Consider the following 16,179-nt stretch of genomic DNA (forward strand, 5'->3'; position numbering starts at 1 on the left):
CAAACTCCTGGGTTCAAGCAATCCTCCTGCCTCAGCCTCCCAAGTAGGTGGGACTATAGGTATACATCCCCATGTCTCGCTATTCTTAAGTGAAAATGATGATTTCTTTTTTGTGATTGCCTGGCAAAAGAATATGACAACCTGCACAGTTGGATAACTACACTACCAGGGGTGCTCAGAGCCGGCAGTTTGACCCATCATTGTTTTTGTGTCATCGTGGTCAATGGCACAAAATCCATCTCAGTATCATTGAACAGAATGTGTGTCCAGACTTCTTATGGACTAAATTGTAAGCACCTTAATTCTTACTCTTCATTTCTCTAAGGTCTGTCGTTTTGGTGCACAATAGGTGGTCAAGAAATATAATGAATTGAACTAAACTGAATGAGGAAGATAACTAAGTCAAGCAATAGTTAATGTGGGAAAGCAGTGTGTAAATTAATAATGCTAAGGCCAGAGAATTCTTGAAAAACAAATCGAAATTTCTATAAGGTACTACTGTGTGTACTGCTCTTGAAACTCATTTTCCTCCTCCAACCCCACCTGCCCCAACTGGCACCATATTGGCCCACGGAATAAAATAACAAAGCTAAGTCTTGCATTCATGCTCTGGCACCTAGCTAGCACCAACATCTCTACCCACACCTCCTAAATTCTTCATCTGGTCCTTAAAATAGGTGTCGATCCAGTTCCCATCCCTAGGTAGCATCTTTTCATTATTCCTTAGTCTATTTTTCACCTGCCTGTAACATTCAATTAAAATCGCAATATTTTCATGACCTAGCTATCTCCTGGTGACCTGATTCCCTAGCGATATATTACATTTCTGGCCAACTCTTTAGGAAAGTTTAGGTCACACACTTTAACTTTTTATAACAAATAATCATCAATTGTGTGATAGTTGATTCATGTGTGATAATCATATCTCCCGAGCTTTCAATTTTTTGGAGTGTAGAAATTATCTCTTCCATGATGAGTCTAAGAAGGAAACAAGTTCTATGTGTAGATTGTGAATCAATCATTAAAATAAAATCTCATTTATTTTTCTTGCAGAATCTGTAGTGTTTAATATGAAAGAATCTCAGTGTCGGTCTTCAATACACCTTCAATCAATTTGTGGATTAGTTGAATGCAGAAAACAAGGAGTCTTATCTGGAAGAATGGTTACTTACTTACAAAGTATTTAGGAGACTTGAAAGTATATATCTGTTAATTTTGAAAAAAGCAAAGCCACGAGAAGTTTGCCACATTCCAATTTTCCAACTGATTTTCATTATCTTTTATTTACCCATCATAATAGACCCAGGAGAAAGGTACAGTGTGCAATTAAGAAGAACTTTTGATCCCACAGACAAACCTACTTCCCATTTCATACCTTTTTCAATTACATAAAATCAAATTTTCTCAGAATCAATCATTTTAATACCCTGAAAAAAGGATTTTATGAAAAAATTCTTTGAGACACTTGCTGAAAACTGAGATCTTTGTCATTAGTTATACCAATAATCCTGCTCTTAAGGAAAAACAAACCTCCCATAAGAACTTGAAATGAAAATATTTATTGCACACATATCATCAGACATGTTCATTGTATCACTCATTTAATCCTGCCAACAAATCTCCAACATAGATATTAGTATCTCCTTTTGAAGAAAAAGGATCTGATAATTTGAAAGAATAAAAAAAAATAAAATAAACTTGTCCAATATCACAGAGCCTCTGAGTTGTGAGTTCTGCATTGGGAACTATTGTGGTTTGAATCTCAGAGCCACTTTCTTTCTTGCTCCACTTTGCAAAACTGCTTCTTGATATAATAAGATAAATTGCCTAATGAAAAATTGAATACTTAAATGTGCAATAAGCTACTGTGTCAATATTAAGTAGAATTTTAAGCTTCTTGGTAGTTCTAAGATTCTTTACAGAAAAGAAAGACATGAAACATTCTCTGGATGAAGTGTGTGTTTGGGATGTTGTGGTTATTTGGAAGATATGTGATGCAATCGCCAGCTTGTTGCTGACTTGGAAATGTCCACCAATGACAACTATAAGCAGATGGTCCCAAAGCTCTATTCCTTTTGGGAACTCTCTGACCTCAACTCAACCAATCTACTGTCATGGCATTGGATGCCCTTTTACCTTGTCAGCCTAAATTTTGAAATTGCTGCAATTAAAAAAAAAAAAAAAGTCAGGATCACTCGTAAACTTTATAAGCAGTCCTGCCTCTGGGATACAATCATTTTGTGCTCCCAGGGATTACGATTCCTACACTAACAGGTGGTGTCAGAGCTCCAGACCTGATCCTGCAGGTGCTGCCTGGTGTTCAGTTTCCTCTTGCACTATAGGTGTAATCCACACCATGAGTTTAATATTTCACTGTGGGAAAGACACGAAGCACAGGATCCTGGGTGATGTCCTGGGATTTCCAATATCTTTAGAGGAAATTATTTATATGTGACATAGGGTTTCCTTTCAGGATTTACTCTAGAGACATTTGGGAAATTGTAGGGTTTAAGAGTGTATATGTGTTTGCATGCACAGAAACATTTCTTTTTAATTTAATGTCTACGCATACACAGCAGGGTGCTTAAAAATATGAAGCTTTGTGTGTTGGTGGAGAGCACAATACTCCTCAGGCTAAATTCAGGGTGGATTTTCTTATGTCTATTGCTGCATATTAAAGGGTATAAAGTAAGTTAGCAAAAATCACTGTATGAACACACTCTAACATCAAGGCATAACAAATTGATTCAGAGAAGAACAGAATAGTTGAGGATGGAAAAAATGTTTCTGTGCCCAGCTGTTAATCCAAGTATGGGATAGGATTGCTACCTTTTGTCTGAGTTTCCCAGAATGTTAGTTGAGGGGACCCATGTGAAACTTAGGTGGTCTCCATAGCAACTGCTTAGGTGCTTGATGACTGGCCAACAGTGGATAAAGCTCACATGCCCGTGTAGACCTGGGATCCTAGGTCATTTTGCAAATCTCTGTGTTTAGCAGAAACAAATTTCTTGATTACCTTTTTCAGCCCACCTATCCATATCTAGTTGATTTTCTTCCTTTAACCAACCTTCCTTTGCACGTTCCTGGATTAAAACGATTAAGATCAGACATCATATTTTCAGCATTTAGGGATATATTAAAGGTAAGACCTCCATGAGTACCCAGTGTTGAGGTTTTGAGAGTTACTTGTTTGAAGAATGGTGGAGATGTGAAAATTTTAATGGCACTTGTACTTCCACCACTTCCCCTCCCTTCCTTTTCAGAGATGGATATGGGATAAAGCTGGTGAAGCTTAACCTCAAGGTTAATACATTAACCTAGCAATACATTGACATGGTCATATGTTTTTCTAATACCTATAGAAGTGAGGTATATTGATTGCAATTGATTAATAATGGATATCTTTCCATTCTCATTTGCCCTACTGCACATTTTACTTTGCTCCAGGTAGAGCTCTGGGACCATGGACACATTTTGTACTTTTCATCTCTAGGGGACTTGAGTGGAGATGCAACTGGTTGGGTTGGTAGGGTGTGTGTATGTGGTTCAGTCAGTCTCGTTCATGATGAGTTAGCTTCCAGCATTAGGATGCCTATTAGGAAAGCTGTGTTGACTTCTTTTTGTCAGTTGTAGACTTGTAATATTGGGATTTTGTACCTCATAAAGGACCCCCAAATTGTATAAGTTTTAGACTCTACCAAACATGAATCTGCCCCTGACTTTCTCTTCTATGTTTCTTGGTATTTACCTTGTTAATATTTTATTCTATATACATGTCTGATTGTAGGATTGGAGATTAGCTGTATGGCATGATTCGTCATGTCACTTTTTAGTATTTTTTTTTTAAGGTCAAGACAAAGTTCTATTCAGGAGTTACAGATTGCCTCTATATATTCTGATCTCATATTGTCATTCACTTATGAAATGGTTGTAGCATCAAATTAGCAATTTGAGTCACTAAAATTGAGAGCACCTCAATTTGCCAGTATTTAACGGTAATAACTTTTTGTTGTACTTTTTTTTTTCACTTACCTTTTATAAATGTAAAATGGTACAAACATTTTGGAAAGCACTTGGGCAATTAAAAAAATTAAACCACCTATCAGATGATCCAGTCACTCCACTTTCAGGCATTTAACCAAGATAAGAGAGAGTATTCTCACAACAAGACTTGAACACAAGGTTTTGAAGGTAATTTATGTGTACCCATCCAGGCATCCATCAGGAGATAAATGGAAAAATAAATTTTAGTACAGTCATACAAATAGAACACTACTTGGGAACAAAAGGAATAAATTACAGATACACAACAACATGAATGAATCTAAAAATAATAACCTTCAGTAAAGAAATCAGACATTCTGGATAATTGTACAAAATTCTAGAAAATGCACTGGTTTTCGGGAGGGGATGACAAAGGTAAAAAAAAAAAAGAGGAAACCTGGGGCAATGGCAACTTTCACTGTCTTAATTGTGGTCACATGTTAAAAATCATACTTTTGAACTAACCAGAGTTTATTGTACCAATTACATATCATCAAGGCTTCTAAAAATGCAATTAGAACTTTTTCAATTCTGTATTAGGATGATTTTGCTTCCTATTGGTTTCCTGGCAAGTACACAGATGTTTATTCTCCCATGTTCTTATAGTTCAGTTGGAAATTCTTGTATTCTTTGGCTGCTTCAAGAGGCAGATGTACAAATGGAGACACTTAGTTGATTTTCATAGGCATCAAAATGCTTCTACTGGAAAGTTTGGTGGTGTTAGGTCCATGCTATTACTGTTATTGTTGTTTTGGCAAGAGTGAAAGGAGTAGGATTTATTTGAGAGAGAAGAAAAGAGAACTCTCTAAGGGCAAGCAGGGACCTGACAGGTGTTGCCCTCTACTCTTTTTAAAATTAATTAGAATGTGGGAATTTTGTGAACAAGTTTCAGAAGGTAAGGGGAAACTGGCAGAAAATAAACACGACTCCTTTCAATATAAGATTCAAGACATTTATTTTGCACATACAGCAATGCTGTGTTGACCAGACTCTGTTCTGTAGAGTGGGTCCTTGAGGTATCATTCTGGAGAAGAGGTCCCATTCGATATAATCAGTTTCATTTCATAATTTCCCCTGTTTATTACCCCCATACAGCCATTCCCCAAATTGACGATATTAGGTGAACATGATTGAAGTCTTCGGGTATTTATAGGTCATGTCACAAATGTTTTCTGAATAGGTACATTAGCTAAATTAATATGTAGCTACACATAATCATCTGCATATGATATAATCTTAAATTCCTTAAAGAAAGGTGGGGAAGGGGATCTCATGAAAATCAAAGGAAGATCAGCAGAGAAAAAGGACCAGAGAGTGGGAGGAGGGGAGGGAAGGGGGAAGTGCAGGGAAGTGACATTGACCAAATTATATTGTTATATTGTGGGCACCTATGAATATGTAACAACAAATCCCATCATTTTGTACAACTCTAAGGCACCAATAAAAATAATTGTGAAAAGAAAAAAAATGTAAATAATGTGAAAGGAGAAGAAAAAGTCCTTGTTCTCTTTTTATATGAAGTCACTATTCTGAGCTTAGTGATCTATACTCTATGGGCTATAATGAACAGAAGTTGACTGTGATTTAGGCAGGAAAGAGTGCATTAAAGAACTGGAATATCCAGGTTAAATATCTCTGTGTCACCAATTTCAATCACATAGCATTTCAACACTTTATGATTTTCTTTGATAAAGATGATTTTGATGATGAATTATGAATTAATGTGTCTGTAAAAGAAACATCCAAACTCTTTTCTCATCTAAAATTCATGTAAATATTTTTTTCTAATGTGTATTAAGTAAATTTTATTCCATGATTTGCTACTACATTCAGCTTAACCAATAGCATTCCCTATAAGCAGGCAGAATCAAGTAGTAGAAAGAACTTTGGAACAGGAAGTTCATAGATTTGGGTTTATTCAAAAAGTCTGAGTGATCTTGAAAATGTTTCATCTTCCATAAGAAGGGAACTGTTTGAATTGTCTGATTTCTAAACTTCCTCCTAAAGCAAAAATATCTGATTTGAACAAATCTATAGATAAAGATTCAGGTCAGTTTCTCATTTGGCACACATTCATACCGTGTGATAAACGTTCTGGGAAGGATAAGTGCATCCTCAAGTAGTAAAACCACTCCCTTCCCAGGTTTTAGATAGAGAAATTTGAAATCATTCATTTCATAGCAAGGAAGGATGGAAGCCAAATCTAGTACTGGGCAACCCCTCAATTCTCTCATTGTGGAGACATTGTGACTGCCAGGACCAGCCACCTACATCAGCATGGCCACTTGAAATTGGCTGATTCCAGAAGGGAGTCTGATTACACCCATGAGGCCCCATGAGGATTGTGGCACCTTTCTGTCCATCATGTAATTGACGCTGAACTAATGATGCCTAAGCATCTTCTTCCCTTTCTCTTCTCTAGTTTTAATTGCAGCTGGAATATTCCAATGAATATTCCAGTGAACCAAAGGAAGTCCTGCATTATTTTTCATATTAAAATGTTTCCATATTTATACAATTCCTATGCTTTGCAGAAACCTATGCAAACTATGTAGCACACTTTAGAAGAATTTCAAGTTGTAAATGAATTAGAAAATCATGTGTATGCCATTGATGTGCTTCCCTCATCTTAAGTGTCTCTAAGGTCTCTACATCAATATTAGGACAGTATCAAAAATAGTTGACTCTGCTTGGAGGAATGACTCTTTGTATCCTTATTTTTCTGCACTCTATTCAGTTAGACAAACCAGTGGTAACTCAAATTACCTTAAAAAAGTAGAAAGTCTTTCCCCATTTGCTGATGAATTATATTCTATGTCTAAAAGGGGAAATACGCAGATGTCCAGACCGTTTTGTCTCCTGCTGGACTTTACCTTCGAACTAATAATTATAAGGAGTTAAGAATAAATTATTTTCTTTCTGTTGTAAGATATACACCTCCCCCAATTATTGTTCCTCATAGATAGTTTCTGCTTTTTCATGGTGAATTGGTTAAGGGGGAAACTTGTAGTTCAAAAACTGATGAAATAGCTTAAACGTTTCAGGCATGTAGTTGACTGAAGTGACTAACAGGAAAGAGTCACTGGATTAAGCCTTTGTTTTACCTACTTGTCATTAAGATATATGCAAGGAAATGCTCTGAAAAAGGATTATCAGTGGGACAGTGTAGTGCCATCTGACTCTGAACTTATTTTATCGGTTCTGTAAAATGATATTCCTCTTAACCAAATAATTAACTCTTTAATTTTCTAATCCCTGGCCTTTGGAAGCAATGCTATCAAGACAGTGCTAAATTTCAGATGCAGCATTAATCTCTGAGATATATAAAGAACTAAAAAAAAAAAAAAAAAACCAAATAAATAAATAAAAGTCAATCAATAGATGGGCAAAGGAACTGAACAGACACTTCACAGAAGAAAAAATATGGTCAACAAATATATGACAAAATGTTCAACATCTCTAGCAATTAGAGAAACTAATTATTAAAACTACACTGAGACTCCATCTCATTCCAGTCAGAATGGCAGTTATCAAGAATACAAGGAACAATAATGTTGGAAAGAATATGGGGAGAAAGGTACACTTATACATTGCTGGTGGGACTGCAAATTGGTGCAACCACTCTGGAGAACAGTATGGACATTCCTCAGAAAACTTAGAATGGAACCACCATTTGATCCAGTTATCCAACTCCTTGGTATATACCCAAAGGATTTAAAATCAGCATACTTAGTGATACTACCACATCAATGTTTATAGCAGCTCAATTCACAATAGTTAAACTATGGAACCAACTTAGGTACCCTTCAATGGATGAATGGATGAAGAAATTGTGTGTGTGTGTGTGTGTATATATACATATACATATATATGTATATATACACATATATATGAATATTATCCAGTCTTAAAGAAGAAATAGATTATGGCATTTTCTGGTAAATGGATAGAACTGGAGACTATCCTGCTAAGCAAAATAAGCCAATTTCAATGTTTGATATGTTGATGCTAATTCACAATAAGGGTGAGCAAGTGGGGGAGGAACAGAGGTAGTCTGGATTAGATACAGGGGAATGAAGGGAGGGGAGGAGTATAGTGGTAAGAATGATAGTAGATTGAACTGGATATTACCCTATGTGTGTATGTGATTACATGCACTCCGTAACTGTAGATCATGTACAATGAGAAGTTATACTCCATTTATGTATGATGTGTCAAAATGCATTCTACTGTCATGTATAACTAATGAGAACAAATAATAATACATTATGTAATTAAAAAACAAAACCCAAAACAAGACAGTGCTAAAAAGAACTGGGACCAGGAAGATGCAAAGTGAGGCACTTGCCTCTAATTCAATTCAATTCAATTTAGGTGAGGGCAAAGAGATACTCAGTAATCAAATAACAAATTAATATGAGAGGGAGAGAGGAAGGAAATACCAAATCAAGGCAGAAAAAATTCTACAATGAGTAAAAGAGCAAAATTTTAAATGAAAATATAATCGGTATTACCCACTGATTTTTCCTTTTATTCCAGGCCTAGTATATATGGCTCCTTGCAGTATTATTTCTGACACTTTCCTAATTTAAATTTTTAATATTTTGATATTTCATTTATCATGAATTTTTTTCACTAAATTTGATTTTAAAATATTTCCTTAATGTTTTGTTGTTGTTGTTGTCATCGTTGTTGTTGTTTAATCTTGATTAGTTAGGTTTTAGCATCCTCATAAGTCTTGTTCTGGGTTTTCTATTGTTCCCACCCTGACTTTCTACAATCTCAGTGCCTAAAGCGAGTGTAAAATTCCAAGGTCACACAGCCTGTGGGTGGGGTGGTATGGTTTGGGTTCAGCACAGGACCTCACTTGGTCTTCCTTTGAAGACATTTCTTATGGTGGAATCTAACAATTCTGGGGACAGTTGTTTTGTTGCTTTCAAGTCTGGAATCTTCCATAGCCTGAGTTGGGATGGGAGTGATAACTCTGAGCTACAGATCTCAGAGTGGAAATTCATCTTTGATGGGCATTCATGAATGAATCAAAGTGTACATACAAATGAGAGAAATGTTTAAATTTTGTTTGTTGTTGTTAGATAAGATTCAACTTTACAGTGAAAGGGAAAAACTTATAATGTAAAAACGTTATCATCTAAGTAGTAAATTCTGAGAAGAACCTACTCTTGTATAGCTCAACAAGGCAAAAACAAGTTCTCTTACATGGTTTGAGTGTGGATCTACTTATGTGATACAACCAATAATTGTGAGACACAGTATAGATGTTGGAAGAGGAGTCATGTTTTTTCTCTGAGCAGGACAGTTCTGAGAAGGCAGAGGATATAGTAAGAAGGAAGATTTAGTTACAGAAGAGGAGTATTGAAATCAGGTATTTATAGGAAGGTCTAGTAAAGTTAAAAGTACTCATGTCAATGAACCCATAACTCAGTGGAGCAGTACCTGGGACTGGTGGTATGGTGAAGGTGGGGAAGAAAATGGCAAAGACCAGTGGATGGTTTTGCAATATTCTTTGTACTATGCTTTGGATAAGTATCCTCCAAAGGCCCATGTACTAAAGGGTTGGTCTCCAGTCCTTAGTGCTGGCCTCCAGCACTGGAGGTGAAGCCTGTTTGGAGATGTCCTGGCCATGTGCAGGCATGCCCTCCTGGCACCCTTTTGCCCCTGTCTCTTTCCTTCCCAGCATCCATAAGGTGAGCAATTTCTTCTACCACACACCCTCCTCCATGATGTGTTGCCTCAACACAGTCCCAAGCAACAGGTCAACCAACAATGGACTGAAACCTCCAGAACTAATCCCAAATAAACCTTTCCTTTCATTAAGGTGATCATTCTCAGGTATTTGTCACAGTATTGCAAAACTGACTAATACAGTATGTCTTATAGTCAACAAGATACAGACTCAGGAGTTCTCTAAAATACAAGATCCATCAATAGAAAAGTCAAAAATGGAAGTGATATTTTGATCATTATACTCTTACCCAACTCCTTGACCTGATTTCTGTCTTGTTTTATTCTACTGTAACCATATTCTCTCCTCTGTTTTAGTGAGGAGTCTTGGGCTCAAGATTGGTTCTACCCTCCACCTTTCTCTTTCACGGGTAAATGTTAGCCACAAGTCTTGCACCATTTGTTTCTAAAATGGAGGCTGCAGTCAAGTGATTCAGAAGAATCTGGAGGGTGCATTGAACAGGCTGGGGTGTGGCAGGTCACTGTGTTAAAGTAGAAATCTGGTCTAGTTAAAACTGTCATTAAAGCTAGTTAAATTCTGACTTCCACAGAATGGGGAAAAGTGGACCTACTTTTGCCAGATCTGCTGCTGGGTGGGGAATCTTTCTGTCTCCCAAAGTATTATATCTAGAATTTTCCATGTTTTTCTGACTTTTTTCCTACAAAAACTAAGTTCAAGAGAACATATTTCCAATGGGAACAGATCTAAGATTGCATAGTGCAGATGAATATGAATCTAAGATTTACTTAACAAAATGTCATCTTCTATAGCACACTGGGAGTTTTCTAAAGGGCAACCATTCTCACATGTTAAATGCATTGCTGCATTTATATTTTTAAAATTTTGTTAATTCTAAACACCATACTAGCTAGATTGCTAACTTAAGAACAAAACAAAGCAAAAAGCTTACATAGGAGAATTGGGAACATCGGAGCTTGGGTGATATGCTGGGAAAAAAAAAAAAATAAAAGAGGAAAGCATCTAACCATATCTGTAAAATCACAGAATACTGTCAATGGAAAATTCCAAGAAAGAAAGGATATTTGCCCAAAATAAAATGAACAATTAATTAAATTACTCTATGTTCTATGAGAGTGACTTTGAAAAACATTTCTTTCAACTTCTGGTGGCAAACAGTCACACACCTTGTAGGAAAAGAATTTTCTGGAGAACACAGGTAACAAAGTCCATAAGCTCAGTGATGTACATCAGCTAATTAATCAAGGCAGCATAAATGCTTAACTTAAAATTGGAATTCATAGGTAACTCAGTCTAACTTACTGGGACCAGGAACAGAATCATCTGTTTTCTCTGCACCTTGCTCTATGGATCCAGCTGTTTCCCAGTGCAGCTTTTTACTAATTGTGTAATTGAATCTGTCTTCATTTTTATAGGCTGGCAGGGAGCCAAAGGGCATGCTTGGTATGCCTGGAGAAAAACAGGAAGCTATTACAATTCGCTACATGAATGCTTGAGCTCATGATTGCTTGACCTTTAACAGGATTGGGTGGACATATCTGATTGAAATTGCTTATGCATGAGACTGCTTATATAGAGAGGGTGTTATCTGAATAAAAAAGAAAGAAGAAGCTCCATTACAATCTGAGGTGTACATGTCTTTATGTCCCACTGGATGGTGACATTTGGTGGCCCGCTGGATGACGACATTTGATGGCTTGTACGGGGAACGATGAGCGCTCAGGTAAGTAATAAAGGAGAAAATTTTTCACTAGCACAGTCAACTAGCAGGTTTCCCTATTGGAGGAAACAGTGGCCTTAAGGTACTAATGGAAGTCTCCCCTAGTGAGGGAACTTAACAGAAGGCTGTCCCAAGAGACAGCAAAGGACGTCCTGTAGTAAATGAATGTGTGTAAGGTGTTAGTTGTGTTAATATTTTTGTTGCTTTTTCTTGTTTGGTTTTTGTTTGTTATTGTTGTGGTGATCAGAGAGGCCATATTATAGCCATGGGATCGGAAATTTCACGGATTCGCATGGAAGGTTCTCTTAAGGCATTGTTAAGAGAAGATGGAACTCTGTTAAAGTCTAAAACTGTGTGGATGTTCCTTAAAACTATAGAAGAAGCCTGTCCTTGGTTCTTAGAAGAAGGGCTCCTTACTGTCCCTCAGTGGCAGCATTTGGGAAAGGACCTCCATAAACAAAATGAAGAAACACCTCTCCCTCTTGGTACTTTGCCTATATGGACATCAGTTCATTTCTGTCTGACTTCCGAAAAACCAAAATTTCAAGAACACCTAAGAGAAGGGGAAGAGATATTAGAAACTGTAAAAGAAGAACAATGAAGTCGAGCTTCTGAAAGAGAAAGTAGATGTTCAGACTCAGAACAGGGATGTGACTCTGAAGAACAGGAACTATCTGAGATAGAGCTAGAAAAGAAGTTCTCTCAGTGGCATTTAGCCCCTACCACACCACGCCCTCCAGCATATAATCCAGGTCACCACTCTTTTCCAAGTTGTAGGGGTGCATGTACTTGCTGCACAGGGGCGGCCCCCGGACAGTGGGCTGATGTAGAATCTCAATCAGTGTTCCCAATATTCCTGGTACTTGAAGAGCAAAACAATCAGATATCATCAAATATTAGATATAAAATTAGTGAAACAGTTAAAAGAGGCAGTTATGTCCTATGGAGTACAAGCTGCATTTACCATTTCTTTATTAGAGAATGTTACAAGTCAAAATCTTACTCCAACTGATTGGGGTAATTTAGCAAAATCATGCTTCTCTGGGGGACAATATCTTATGTGGAAAGTGGCCAACCAGGAGTTATGTTCTGATACTGCCAGATGTAATGCAGTTGCAAGCAATCCTCAATGGAATCTAGACATGCTGACAGGCCAAGGATCATATGAAGGGCAAGGTAATCAGATTAATTTCCACCCTGGTGTGTATCAACAAATTAGTGCTGCTGCCACTAAAGCTTGGAAAACGCTTTCAGGTTCTGGCCATCTTCAAGGACAGTTATCTAAGGTTATTCAAGGCAACAATGAACTCTATGCCGATTTTGTAGACACATTGATTCAAACAGCAGGACATATATTTGGAGATGTAGACCAGGCTATGCCTTTAGTCAAACAGCTTGCATATGAGCAAGCAAATAAAGGATGTAAAGAAGCAATAAGACCTTGGAAAAACAAAGACCTTGGAGCCTATTTAAAGGCTTGTAGGGATATTAATGAAGCTTTTATTCAAGGTCAGGTGATGGCTGCAGTGCTTGCACAAGGTCTTAGAGGCAATGCCAACTCCCGCCCAGGCCAACAGTGTTATCGGTGTAAACAATATGGACACATAAAAAAGGACTGCCCCCAGGGTCCTTTGCCAAAATTATGTCCCCGATGTAAAAAAGGGAAATACTGGGCAAGTGACTAAATCAACTAGAGACAAAGATGGTAACCCTTTACTTCCAAAAAACAGGAATCAGGGCCCCCAGCCTCGGGGCCCACAAATATACGGGGCTATTCAGTCCATACCTCAGACCCATTACCCCTTGACTCCCCAACTAGACAAACAAGAGGAAGTACAGGATTGGATCTCTGTGCCTCCGCCAGAGCAGTATTAACTCCAGAGATGGGAGTACAACCAATACCAACTTCAGTTGTCAACCCATTACATAAAGGAACAGTGGGATTAGTTCTGGGGAGAAGTTCTTCTGCTTTAAAAGGATTAAATATTGTCCCTGGAGTTATAGACCCTGATTTTACAGGAGAAATAAAAATCCTTCCTTCTTCACCAAGAGGTGTAGGTCAGGGTGATCACATAGCTCAATTGTTGGTCTTACCCAGCTGCTATGATCAATATCCATCAAATTACATTATTAGGCAAAATAAAGGATTAAGTTCTACTGGCCAAAATGTGGTCATGTTAACATTGGATTTAAAAAATAGACCTATGACAAAGTTAGTGATAGAAGTCAAAAGTTTTGAGGGCCTATTACATACTGGGGCTGACAAAAGTATTATCCAAAATTACAGAATGGCCCAAAGCCTGGCCACTTCAACAGGCAGAACAGACTTTAAGGGGATTGGGTATAGCTTCTAATCCTAACAAAAGTGCAGCCATATTAAAATGGAAGAATGAAGAAGGTCATAGTGGTACCATCCAACCTTACATCCTTGAACATCTCCCAGGAAACTTGTGGGGGAGAGATATGGAACAGATGAATTCACATCTCACATCTGAGATCCCATACAGTAATCTAAAAGCTAATCAAATGATGTTAGTCCAAGGACACATATGGGGAAAAGGTGTTGGGAAAAATAGTCAAGGACCTACTTCACCCATTTTAGTTACTCCAAAACAAGATAGAAAGGCATTGGTTTTCATTAGGCGCCACTGAAGCAATTAAAATAACATGGAAATCTGATAAACCTGTCTGGGTCCCTCAGTGGCCCCTCTCAAAAGACAAATTAGAAGCAGCCCAACAATTGGTTAAAGAACAACTAGAGGCTGGACACATCAAACCATCCACCTTCCTTTCAACACACCAATATTCATAATAAAAAAGAAATCAGGAAATTGGAGGCTATTACATGACCTGAGAGCAGTAAATTCTATAATGGAACCCATGGGACCTATTCAATTAGGATTACCTACTTTATCAACTATTCCAGTTGATTGGCCCTCCATTGTAATTGACATAAGATTGCTTCATTTCCATTCCGTTACATCCCTCAGACACCAAAAGTTTTGCATTTACTGTGCCCTCACTTAATAACAGTTCTCCTAATAAAAGATATGAATGGATAGTTCTCCCACAAGGCATGGCCAATAGCCCCACTATGTGTCAAATATATGTAAACAAGGCCATTGAACCCATATGCCTAGCAAACCCTCAACTTTTAATCTATCATTATATGGATGATATTTTGTTAGCTTATAAAGAAAAAACTGTCTTGGAAAATTGTTATGGTTCCTTAATAAAGTCACTAAAAAGGTGGGGCTTACATATTGCCATTGATAAGACACAAATGACAGACACCAAAAACTTCCTGGGATCTATCATAAATGCAACTATGGTTAAACTCACAAAAATTAGTATTTGAGTAGACCAACTTAAGACTTTGAATGACTTTTAAAAGCTATTAGGTGACATTAACTGGATTAGACCTTACCTTCACTTACCCACCTCAAGTTTGGGCCCCCTGTTTGACACTCTTAAAGGTGATTCTGATCCCCTTTCTAAGCCGGTGCTTACCCCTAAGGCTCGAACAGCTCTCAAGCTTGTTGAAACAGCTATGGAAAAGGTTCATCTTGATTGTATTGACCTAGCTAAGACTTTATCATTCGTTGTCTTGGCCACAAATAAGTTACCCACAGGAGTGTTTTGGCAAAAGGGTCCTATTCTATGGGTTCACATGAATTATGCCCCTAACAAGGTCTTATCCTTGTTTACTAAATCTGTAGCAGAATTAATCCTTAGGGCATTAAAAATATCCCTTTCCACCTTTGGGTCACATCCCTCGACAATAACTACTCCTTATACTACTGATCAGATACAATATCTTATTAATAATTCAAATTCATGGGTTATAGTCTTTACTAGTACTTCTGCTGTGTTTGACGATTATTTGCCATCTGATCCTCTTCTCCAATTTTGGAGTCAACATCCTATAATTTTCCCCAAAGTCACCCAAAAAGAACCTATTATAAGAGCTACCCTTATATTTACTGGTGGATCAAAAAATGGTAGGGTGTTATTACTGTAAATAACGTTACAGAAACATTGCTGTTTAATACTCTATCTGCACAACAAACAGAACTATTAGTAGCTATAGAGGTATTCAGAACCCACCATGAGCCCTTTAACCTATTCTCTGATAGCAAATATGTTGTTAATGCTATTCAAATTTTAGAATTAACTGGTCTGCTCTCCCTCACTTCCACCATCACTAAGTATTTACAATCTTTACAAAAACTTATTTGGGATAGAAAAAGCCCTTTTTTTATTGGGCATGTTTGGGCTCATAGTGGCCTTCCAGGTCCTCTAAGTTTACACAATGATTTAACAGACATGGCCACCAGAGACCCACATATCTTTGATGCACTTGAAAATGCAAAAAATTTTCATTCCAAATTTCACGTAAATGTTTCTACTCTACATTTACGCTATCAGATTACTAAGGCAACAGCTCGGGACATAGTCAAGTCTTGTGTTAAATGAGCTACACTTATTCCTAACCCCTCATTAGGAGTAAACCCGAAAGGGATTCAGTCCAATCATATTTGGCAAACGGATGTAACACATTATTCAGAATTTGGAAAACTACAATTCATCCATGTGTCAATAGATATCTTTTCAGGATTTATTATGGTCTCTGCTCATGCTGGAGAAAAAAACAAAGATGTAATAACACACTGATTACATTCTTTCTCCATCC

The 16,179-nt window shown here is 37.4% G+C and overlaps 2 protein-coding genes across 16 annotated transcripts in view; both read left to right on the forward strand.

The window, feature by feature from the left end:
* Positions 1 to 1,657, forward strand: part of LOC306641041 (uncharacterized protein) — a 250,247-nt gene extending 248,590 nt beyond the window's left edge. The window contains exon 14 of the mRNA XM_079105873.1: positions 1,054 to 1,657. The gene's annotated coding sequence lies outside the window, so the exon portion shown is untranslated. The remainder of the gene's footprint in view (positions 1 to 1,053) is intronic.
* ARHGAP12 (Rho GTPase activating protein 12) overlaps positions 1 to 16,179 on the forward strand; it is a 437,561-nt gene that overhangs the window by 89,915 nt on the left and 331,467 nt on the right. The gene's annotated exons all lie outside the window — the stretch shown is intronic.

The sequence above is a fragment of the Sciurus vulgaris genome, assembly GCF_902686455.1.
Source record: "Sciurus vulgaris genome assembly, chromosome: 12".
NCBI classification, from domain to species: Eukaryota; Metazoa; Chordata; class Mammalia; order Rodentia; family Sciuridae; genus Sciurus; species Sciurus vulgaris.